The sequence below is a fragment of the Saccostrea cucullata genome, unplaced genomic scaffold (genome assembly GCF_032062105.1).
Source record: "Saccostrea cucullata isolate Sc308-1 unplaced genomic scaffold, CSIRO_AGI_Scuc_v1 ctg7148, whole genome shotgun sequence".
In the NCBI taxonomy this organism is placed as follows: domain Eukaryota; kingdom Metazoa; phylum Mollusca; class Bivalvia; order Ostreida; family Ostreidae; genus Saccostrea; species Saccostrea cuccullata.
Window position 1 is genome coordinate 1 of NW_026928594.1, and position 12,276 is coordinate 12,276.

General features: G+C 33.1%; 1 long non-coding RNA gene across 1 annotated transcript; it reads right to left on the minus strand.

Moving 5' to 3' along the window:
* Positions 1 to 6,922: 6,922 nt before the first annotated feature.
* On the minus strand, positions 6,923 to 10,081 carry LOC134278106 (uncharacterized). The gene is made up of 3 exons (XR_009994380.1): positions 10,024 to 10,081; positions 7,786 to 7,872; positions 6,923 to 7,083 (listed from the first exon to the last, which is right to left on the minus strand). It is a non-coding gene; the product is annotated as an uncharacterized LOC134278106 (long non-coding RNA).
* Between the last annotated feature and the right edge of the window lie 2,195 nt (positions 10,082 to 12,276).

The window sequence follows — 12,276 nt, forward strand, 5'->3', positions numbered from 1 at the left end:
GATTGATCTCTAATGTTACGTGTTAGCTATAAATTCTAAAACTAATTTTACTTGAGCTAAATTTGCAGTAGCCTAGCCTCGATTATTCTATCGAAATGTTATGTATGAATTGAGTCATACCTCTTTGCCTTTATGCAGTGACTAACCCTTTTATGAATTTTTGGTCCCTTGGGTCTCAGTCTGGGTATGAAAGTTTGTTGAAGAAGTAATATTTCTTGTAGTATAAATATATACTTGGAAGTCTCGGGCGTTATAGGTTTTTCGGACGTCGATAACCATAGAGCACTCCCGAACGTGTGTGACGTCATTTCCTTACTGACGACGACGTACGGAAAATTACGAACAATGGATGATCCCCTTTCCGAAGTGGTGGCCATTTTGACAATGTTAAATCTCCGTAGACTTTGAATTTGCCGCCGTGTGTATACACTGGTTGACCTCGAGGGTTCGGATAAACGGCGGAAGGTTGGAAAAAAAATGATCTATGATCGGAACTGGGTTGAAAGCCAAGGTATTTATATATTTTGAGATTTTATGCGAAAAGTGCTTACAGTAACTTGGTGGGACAGACTATAATAGGCACAAGGGTTTCTACCACATATCTTTTTAAAAGTAAATTCTTGAAGTACAATCCACGACGACTCAATACAGTGACGTAGACGTTGTTTTTGAAAGTGGGGGAAGGGGGAGGGGGGTTCAGCTGGAGAAAAAAAATAACTCATGTTACCTGAAGAAAGTGGACAAGTCAAAAAACATTGAGAATTTTCAATAGTAAAAGTTATGTGTAGGAAAAGGGGGAGGGTGTTACTACGCGCGTGTATAATGTCTGCTCTGAAAATCGCATGTCTTTTCCTGATACATATCATTTATATACAGTACAGTTAAAGACGGTGAATATCATACATTTTTTATATGCCATAGTTTAACAATTAATACAATGGAATGGTAAAAATATTTCAATGATAAGCGCATCTCTCTCATTGTAATTAAACTACTGAAGTATTGACATGACTTCGAAATTCGTTTAATTAATGTAGGGATAAATCTAGTTAATAAGTCAACAAAATCTTAACAAGCTTGAAATTCAACCATACTTAATTTTTTTCCAATTCCAAAAATCTTTGTTTTCTTTTTTAACTGGATTGAAAATAAGTGTCCACAAAATAAAGATAGAGGTTGGCAGATTATGTTACCCAAGAGATGAAAGATATTGTATCAACTGTTGTTGAAGATGAACATAATTTTTTATTTGTTTGTGCCCTCTTTATAAAGAACTAATCATGCGCATATCTAGAGGGGTAGGGTTCAAAACACCCCCCTGGACTTTGCAAATACTAAAGCAAGAAAAAGGTAGCCTTGGACCACCCTCGGAAATCGCAGACCCCCGCCCCCTGGTAACCGCGAATTTGTTTTAAATTGTTATGAAATTTCAGTGTTTTTAAAAACTAGAATTCATTGACTCCCCCCCCCCATGTAATAGGTATTTGAAATTTAGGCGATTGTACGTTTTTCGGGGGGGGGGGGGTGGATTTTATTTTTTTTGGATTGGGGTGAAACCCCCCCCCCCTAGAAAAAATTGTAGATCCTCGCCTGAACTAAATAGTGAATTTTGTACACTTTTCAAAAATACATGTATAACTTATGAAATTCTTATTGTTAAATATGTTAAAGATGGTAAATATACAAGAAATATTTGTAAATTCATACGTGTTGCATTTAATTAATATAAGAAAATCCATGTGACTATATTAATTATCATTTTTGTTTACTTGCGCCACATGTGGTTTTTGTCAAACTAAATACACTTGTAAATAAAAAAAAAAACATGAAGAATGTCCATATCTAAGAACGCAAATAAACCTTTCTAAATATAACAGAGGGGGTTCCGAAGGGTAGCTTTCCGAAAGATCATCATCATAAAGAAGAAAGCACCGCATACAATACTGTGTCTACATCATAACGAAATGCAAAATCTACCGCACGGAATGCTAACTGGTCCGGACATAATATTTAATGATCAGCATCATCATAATAACAGAAATACTACACATAATGATGAATGTACTGTATATAATGTGAGAAGTACATAATATATTGTTGTGTTTACTGCATATAATGTTAGAAATACCGCATATAATGTTAGAAATACCGCATATAATGTTAGAAATACCGCATATAATGTTAAAAGCACTTCATATAATGATAGATGTACATAACATAATGACATATCTACATCATATAATGAAAGAAGTACTGCATGTAATGGAGGTTGTACACTATATAATGTAAAAACTACTTCATATAATAAAAATAGTACCGCATATAATAAAGGAAGCACTGCATATAATATTTAATCCTCATATAAGACAGTCCCGGCGTTCCATAGATCAGATTCACAAGCTTTGCTTATCAGTTACGTAAAATATGATAATGTCTGATCCCCCAAAAATGACTATCATCTGCACATGTTTACGTCTCCCAATTGATTAGATATGAAAGAGCATGTTCTACTGAATGCCATATACGACAGCCAACTGCTGACTGCTTACTGCCAACTGTCAGCTGCTTACTGCCAACTGCCACACATATTTGAATAAATTTTATATTTGTACTGATATTTATATGAATTTTCACAAAACAAAAGGAAAAAAGGCACGGATCCAGGACATTTTTTTCCAAGGGAGTCACCCTGGTAAAATTGAATTGAATAAAATGACCAATATGTTTTATCTTATGTAATATTCAATATATGCGGTTGATAAAGTACATTGTTTATTTTTTTATTTGTTTTCCTATTTGAAATAGGTAATAAAATGACTATTTTCTGCTTTTAATCTTTAAAGAACACCCCCCCCCCCTCCCCCGGAGACAACAAAACCTTTGAAGAGAGAATAATAATAAAAAGATTTGTCGTTTCGCAGAGAATGATGTTTTGAAAATAAATTTCCGTTTTCCATTATATTCTATAGTTAAAAATTTCCTCAAATTAAAGATGTATATCTCTGTGTGTTATAATGCAGGCACGTAGCATCGTTTTTGGAAGTGGGGGTCCAACCAGAGAAAATTTTTTTTACTTACCTGAAAAAGTTGACAAGCAAAAAAAAAAGGAAATAGCCCAAACTCGGGGGGTGGGGGGGGTAGGTGGCTAACTTTTTGCATATATCGGGGGGGGGGGGGTATTTAAAATTTGTACAGTCAGACGTTAAATAAACTAGACGAACTACCGGTATAACTGACCTTGGACCCTCCACTTAGAAAACGCCGATCAAACATTTATATCTCTTTGTTTGTACAAATAAAATATATTTTATATGCATAGATCTAGAGAGAGGGGTCCGGAACACCCCTCTGAAATTTGTAAAGTTATTTAATGCACAAACTAAACCAACTAAAAGTTATTTAATATATAAAATAATTTAAATAAATCAACTAAAAGGGACCTTGGAACCCCCTCCCCCCTCCCCAACCGAAAATGTGGATTCGTGTTAAGTTGGTAAGAAAAATGTCATACACGTGAAGGTATGACGCATAAGAAACCCCTCTCCCCGGCCGAAATAAATTTTCATATTTAGGAAAGGTATTTTTTTCTTGTCAAGAAATTTTTGGGTTGGATTTTTTTTACCAGAGTGACCCTCTTGGAAAAAATGTTCCTATAGATCCGCGCCTTTTTTTTTTAATTTACATAAATAGCGATATAAAAATAAAATTTATTCAAATATGTGTGGCAGTTGGCAGTAAGCAGCTGACAGTTGGCAGTAAGCAGTCAGCAGTTGGCAGTAAGCAGTTGGCTGTCGTATATGGCATTCCATACGTTTTGAGATAAAATGTACCATATTTCGTGTCTTAATTTTTCTAGACTAGTTTTGCTTTTAACGATAAGATGTGATAAAACAATGACAACCCATTCTTCTTTGTAACATGTAAATCAAAATGGCTCATTATCATAAAAACATATGAGGACGACTGACTATCCAAACATTTTTTCCAAATTATAGCTGGTCACTAATAGTGCATCCTCTATGTGTAAGTTAATTAAATGATTTGATTTCGGTTTCATACGATAGGGAGTATAGGATCACCATACATGCGTACAGTTTAAAGAAAAAATATATTTTTATGAGGAATATATACTTCATTCAGTTCTCCGAGAATAAAAAATCGGATATGAGATTTAAAAAATGTCATAATTTGTAAGGAAAATTTATGAAATCTAATTTTAAAAAATGTGTCAGCGGCATATAAATTTTATGTGTTTTCAAAATATTTTTCTCCCTCTCCATAAGTGTAGCGACATGCATAAGCTTGTGCGAACTCAAGCAAAACGAAAGTAAGCACAGTTGTGGAAAACCAACAGAAAATTGCAGGTAGAAGTATGTAGCCTGTAGGTAAGGAATAAATAAGTGTATCTTAATATACGTCTGCAGCAACAAAGAGCATGTATGATAGCACGCAAAATGATTGATAAAAGCTGTTTTTACATTTTCTATATATTTAAAAACAATTAATAATAGAGGCTGAGTGAAAAACTTGATAAACTGAGTTTGTTTTGATAATTATGTAATTGGTTAACTAGCTGTCAGTTCCAGAAATCGAAATCAATAGTATTAATGGGGAAACAATCCATGTCATTTTAATAGTTATCTACAGAGGATCGCCTGTATCTTTATATTTAATATTTACTTTCGTTATCGTTATTTTATGGAGGGCAACTATATGAATATAGTACTATCTAGAGATCTTATCTAATTTTGAATAAGGGCACATGTACGTAGATCGTTTAATCCGACTTACAAAAAAGTATTTTGGAAATAACTATAATCTGTCCCCGAAAATGTTGGAAACAAATGATTTGTCTTTGAAATTGTTGGAATACATAATATGTTCTTGATCATTACCAGTTACCAGTGCTATATTACCCCCCCCCCCCTTGACTTATGTTTACTTTTTTTTACTTGAAAAAGAGAATGAATAATTTGTCATTAATCTTATCGGAAATAAATTATCCGTCTTTCACCGACAAAATAATAAATTATCTGACTCCCCCCCCCCCCCCCCCCCGAATCAAATGGTCGTCCACTTAAAGTATGTGCCCCAGCTTATCGATGTTTCTACCGACCTATACCACAGGATACATTAGATAAACATGTACAATAAAAGAAATTCTTGTCTGATACTATGCTTAGATTTTAACGGAGGGAAGCCCCGATCGTGGTGGTGATGGTGGTGGGTGAGGAGATTGACCCCTTCAAGATCCCCGATAATTTTTGATTTTGTTTTATAGTTTTAAATGCATTTATATCACAATTCCTTTAAAATAAGAACTTCAACCACCCCCCCCCCCCACCCCCAAAAAAATACATGGACTCCACTCCAGGTAGAAACACAAAGTGTAAAGATCTGTTCTTAACCCCCCCCTTCAAAGAGAGAGAGAGAGAGAGAGAGAGAGAGAAAGAGAGAGAAACTACTTGTAGGCTAGTAGGCTAATGATTTATATCTACATAACAAGTAATGTCTTTTTGGGAAAATGTATGTGTTTAACAACAGTATTCAAGCACGATGTTTATTTAAAAGAAAATTTTTTATTTAAAGCAAAACGTTTATTAAATTTATCTATTTACACCAAACCTTTCTTCCCATTCTGCATGCAGATCTAAAATGCCAACTGATATCTAAGATGGAAGAGTTCTGCTACCAAAATCACCCACAGCCAGAAAGTTCTTGTAGCTTATAGTGGTCTCCTTCGGACAATGTACGGTGATTATGTCCCCAGGGCTAAAAGATGGCCACAAAGTGCACCTCCACAGCGTCATGAATATCTGTGAGTATGTTATACAGGGCACGTTTGCAAAAGAGATTGTATTAAATTAATTCCATGCAGTTCAAACACTTTAGAAAAATGTATGAACAATTATCTTGAATTTTTTTTTGAAAATAAATTCGTATAGTGCAGGCGCGGATCCAGGAATTTTTCAAAGGGGGGGTTGAAGGATTTTTCAAAGGGGGGTTGAAGGGGAAAAGAGTTATGTACTCATACACATAGTTATAAATAGCTCAGTAGGATACAGGGTGGAGTATGGTTTTTAGTTGGAGAATGATCAACCTGGGAAAAAGTATTTGTATGGATTAAATACCAGAAAGTGTTTGAAAAAGAAAGGAAATTAAATTTTTGAACCTGAAAATTCAATTTTGTAAAGGGGTAGGGTATTATTTTGTTTTCACAACCGATTTTCTTTGTATATTAAAAAGTTAGGCTTTTACTAAACAGTTTCTATGGTAAAAACACAACAAAAATTGGAATTTTTTTTCTTTCTCTTTCTTTTTTGCGAATCCAAAGGGGGGGTTGCAACCCCCGTAACCCCCCCTCTGGATCCGCCACCGTAGTGGATATAAGATGCCATTTAATTTACAAGCCACCGATTTTCTTGAATTTTAAATATATAAAATGTTATGCTTAATGTTGATTTTTAAACCAAATACAAATATATTGCTATATATTTTACCAGCAACGAGCATAGGTCATTGCCAAGAAGTTGGCGAAGAGACGAACCGTTTGGGCCAATGAAAAGCTACTGCAAACATTGTTTGAATTTATTTTTTGAAAATGAGAGTTTAAAATCCGAGTATAAGCAGCTGAAAAACAAGTAAGTGTATATTTTTATTTTGTCAATACTTTTAATCGTTTACCATTTTTTTCTGTAAAACGTTTTAAGTGCATGTACGCAATTGCTCATTTGTTATTTTTCCAAGACAAGAGCTAATATATGTTACAATAAAAATTCAGATTGTGCTCATATTAATATGAATTGTTTACTTATCAAAAATACAATACTTGGTCAATTCTCATTTTCAGGTTTCAATCTGAAGTATACATAGGAAGAGCAAAATCTTTCTCATTCATATACAATGTAAACACTTACAACCTGTGATCCAGAAAAATGTCCTGATTGTTTAGTCCAACATAAGATGGATTTCAATTTGACACGTTATTCTGAAAAATTGAGTGAACAGTGCAGACATGTCTTTGTTTCAATATCTCGACTCTGCATGGTCATCAAAACTTTGGACTCTTGTGATTTATTCATCCTATAAAAACATAATTTTGTAAGCAATAAAAGTATAAACAAATATTCTATGCTTCAGTTATAATTACATTTTTTTTTATCAATGTTTGTTTATTCTTTCAAATGGTGAGATAGTGCAGTATTACAGGTGCTTAGGACACAGATTTGCAGTTAATATTTTCTCAAATTTTCTGTAAATTATCACAACTTATATAACAAGAGGCTCATGAGCCACATCACTTATAATTACCTCAATAGCTTTGATGATGCAGTTCTTTACCAGATTTCCCACTTGTTATACCTTTTGTGACCCAACCTAACCCCTGGGGTCATAATTTGAACAATTTAAAATCTACACTACCCCACAATGATTTTGCATAAGTTTCAGTTTTGCTTGCCTAGTACTGGTAATGCCAAAGAAGAAGATTTTTATAGATTTTTCTTGTATATTTCAATGTAAAAGTTGGGTTCCCTATTTGTAGTCCCACTACCCCAAGGGTCATAATTTAAATAATTTAGAATCTACACTACCCCAGGATGCTTCTGCATAAGTTTCAACTTTTCTGGCCAGTGGTTCTTTGGAAGAAGATTACGAATGATGAGGGAAAAATGTAACATGTATTCACATCTGACAGGTGCTGAGCTTCAACAAATCATTCTCAATACATGTATTTAAAAGAGACGGGATATTTTGAAGATCTTGAATATTATATGGTAAACTTACTGCCTTTGTTATGCAAATCATCTTTACTTTAGTCAGGGTTTCTGCTTCTCTCCTTATAATGCAGTGGCTAAATCAAGCTTAACATTGCTGAAAAGAAGAGGAAGATTAGTGTTATAAAAGAGTACAGCCATTACAAACTAAAGTGTTCCAAGGAACACATATATCACCTGCTTTTAGCTTCTTTAAAGATATATACTATATAATCTAAGAGTGGTCAGCTATTTTTATGCTACTAGCATATACAGAATGCAACCCTCAACTGAATAATTAAGTTGAAATCATCATAAATAATTATTTATCATTTTACATGTGTTACATGTTTCAAAGCAATTGTCACATTGCACGATCCACTTTGTGAGATTCCATCCCAATGTATTTTCATAATAAAGATATTAGTTTTTGTGGTTTACTGAATATCATATAGTTTAAAAGAACAGTTTTATGAGCTCATAAACATGTATAAAATTAATGTTAATTATCAATCATTTAGTAAAAAAAAGTATTTAAAAAGAAAGATTCGACAAGATCAATCCCGGGGCCTCTCACATTTGAAGCAGAAGACATAACCACTAGACCACGGAGTCACTTTACACGGTGAGGAGTTACTATGCAGAATAGAAGTCACATACATGTATATATTCATGTTTTCATGTTCGGTATTCTCAAAATTTTACACAATCCATGGTGTTTGATTTATTTAGCCTTTATTAAACATTTATAGAAATAGATACTGTTTCCTTTAAAAAATTGTATGTGATTTCTAATGGATGCTTTTAGATTAAAAAAATTTTAACAATATATATTTCATCTGTCTAGATATCCTGTGTATATTGAAAATATTAATAAATTTCTGTTGAGTCTGGAATTTTTTAATGACACTTTGATATCAATTTGATCAATATTATTAAGCCAAAAAAGAGCACCCACCTACCCACCTTGAAAAAATGTGTGTCAGGGTACATCAGAAAATATTTTAATTATGCTCTACGGTTTTTAAAAACAAGTACTTTAAATGAAAATCTTGGAATTAAGGAAACAGAAATTTTCAAATTAAGTTCACATTTGAGCAGTATAGGACTTTACAGAAAAAACAATGCTGTCTAGGCCTGCCCTCTCCCAAACCAGGATTAGGTTGGTATATAGCTAGATGAGAAAATTATTCTCAGTAAAAATTACCGTAATTATAAGTAAATAATGTGTTCTCCAGAATACAAAAAAGCTTAATTGCTTCCTGAGATAAAAAAAAAGTTTTGAGTCATTTTAGCCAGTTGGTTGGGACAGGGCAATCAAAATTTTTTTTTTGAGATGACCAGACTATTAAATTTTGAGAATGGCAATTATAGTTATAGTATAACCTGTAATGGATATTTCCTCTTCATGATGCATATCAATTTATTTTCAGTTTGTATGATGAAGTTATTGTACCTATCTGAACTTGTGCATTTGCTGATCAAACTATTCAGACATGTTCTTCTATTTAGTTTTTCTGTTTTCCTTTCATGAATACTACATATATAATTACTTTCTCATTTAAACTGCAAGGTCAAGACAAATCATTATTTTCTGAAACAGTACGTGCATATTCATCTACTTTATGCCTGGTTCTGCTAATTAGTTCATCAATATGCATGCATGTACTGTGATAAATGACCATTATAGAACTCAATCCAAAGACTTGATGAAAAATTACATGCACATTTTAATATTATAAAAAGATTTGAAAAATAATTCCAAAATGTGTCATCTATTGAAAACTGTTTTGATGTCCCCAGGGTGTTGAGATACTACACATAAGGAAAAAATAAAAATGCACTTTAGATCTCTAGCTTATTATTTATTTGCCAAATGCATGTAGTATGTACATGGAATGTTATAAATTGAAAATTGAAAATGAAAGTAAGAATAAACCCCTTTTCATTTTCCAAAACTTTAGTTACTAAGTTAACTACCTGTTATATTCTTTTTGGTATTATTTCACCTAATTGTTTAACCATATTCGTGTTCTGAAACACCCCTTTTCGATATAAACCACACATGGGCTTTGACATTCATTTAACCGTCACTGAACACGAACGGTTAACCATGAGCACTAGGGCTGTTGTTCTAATGTCAGCAATATCACGCGTTTTGAAATATATTTATATTCTTAGCATTTGTAGACACTTCTTTCTTGTGTGTATATAAGCTAGGAAACAACAACAGCTGCAAAAAGTACCATAGAATATATAAACAACTTACGTTTTAAACACTGCGCCTGGCAAGCTTGCATCATCATGCCCACAGCCATTATCCACAAGTTGTACTTCGTTAGATTCGGACTATTTCTCTCGTAGTTTATAATTAAATTTGTTAAATGCTGTTAAAATTTATTTTAATTCAAAGTAAAAGTTATATTATCGATAAAAGCAATTTAAATTAATTCCTTGAATTTTTAACGATTTTTTGGAAATTTACTTTGCAAAGGACGACTACTCCCTTCGAAAACTGGTTCCCGGCCCCGTAATCTAGACGCCAATGGACGAGTTTACCATGTTAAATCTCCGTAGACTTTGAATTTGCCGCCGTGTGTATACACTGGTTGACCTCGAGGGTTCGGATAAACGGCGGAAAGTTGGAAAAAAATGATCTATCGATCGGAACTGGGTTGAAAGCCAAGGTATTTATATATTTTGAGATTTTATGCGAAAAGTGCTTACAGTAACTTGGTGGGACAGACTATAAATTCAGAGATAAAGGGTAATTTTACATTATGAAAAATTAGCACACCCCACCCCTAAATACAAGTAAATAAATAATGTAATGTTTTCTATAACTCGCTGTTAAAGACCTGCGTACTCGAAGACATCATTTTTTTTTTCATTACCCATTTTGAAATTGATTGTCCTACATATGAAATGAATCTTTTTGAATGCTATATTGTTCACAAGAAAGAAAAAAAATCTCTCATTTTTTTTCCACTCCCCTTCTCTCTCTCTCTCTTTTTACTTCATACCATAAAATAGATGGCATTTTATTTTACTCTATTATCCTACTTCTTATCTTTTAAAAACAATTTAATCAGTTCATGTAGCATTTATAATTCACTGCTTGAATCAGAGACATAAATAATACGTGCATGTATTTTTATTGTACTAAATTCAACAGTTGATAGAAAGAAGAACCTTGAACAGAGAGTTCCGAAGGGTAGCTTCCGAAAGATCATCATCATAAAGAAGAAAGCACCGCATATAATACTGTGTCTACATCATAAAGAAATGCAAAATCTACCGCACGGAATGCTAACTGGACCGGACATAATATTTAATGATCAGCATCATCATAATAACAGAAATACTACACATAATGATGAATGTACTGTATATAATGTGAGAAGTACGTAATATATTGTTGTGTTTACTGCATATAATGTTAGAACTACCGCATATAATGTTAGAACTACCGCATATAATGTTAAAACTACCGCATATAATGTTAAAAGCACTTCATATAATGATAGATGTACATAATATAATGACATATCTACATCATATAATGAGAGAAGTACTGCATGTAATGGAGGTTGTACACTATATAATGTAAAAACTACTTCATATAATAAAAATAGTACCGCATATAATAAAGGAAGCACTGCATATAATATTTAATCTTCATATAAGACAGTCCCGGCGTTCCATAGAAAAGTGTGCAAGTTTAACCCTTATCAGTTGAGTGACGTAAATGTTACGTCATAGTCCAATGAGCTCGAAGATCTTGCGGATCTGGGGCCCGGTAAAGTCAAGTCTACCCTATCAATGAGTTTATTACATTGATGAATCCATTCGATGAGCACATGCACTAAATTTCTATTATTTTTTTTTATTATTTATTTTGTTTTAGTCTGTCCTATATAGAAAGGATCACTATTTCAGCTTTGAAAACCGTGTGCTTTCCTAGCATAGATACTTTTTCACCTGTGAATGTACTTTTTAAAATGCTACATTTTTTTGTCACTCGATTTGATGCTTTGCATCAATTTTACTTGTTTTTTCCTTTACCTTATCATGATCTAGTAAAAGGAAAAATATGAAAATAAGTAAGTGTGAGTTAGGCCTTAATCATCACACTAAATTATTTTTATATTATTTATATCTTTAATAGACCATGATGAGGAGCACATGGCAGTCGACAGGGGATGTCTGACTCCTCCATGACAACTGGTCCATCTCAGGAGTCCTTGCCTTGGTTTTCTTTTTATTATTTGGTTTCTTTCAGTGTTGATTTATTTACTGATTATCTTCTTTTTTTACTGAATACATGTACCTCTAATTACATATTTTTGAAAGTATCTGTGTATGTTTGAAATTAAGCAACATGCAAAGTGTGAAGGATGAGACAGATCAAGAACATAAGATTCCATGGACATATCTGATGAGCACTTTATGCCCTGGTCATATAATTGGCAGGACAGCATGCCCATTGATCATTTATGGACTTTTTAATAAAATCAATGCT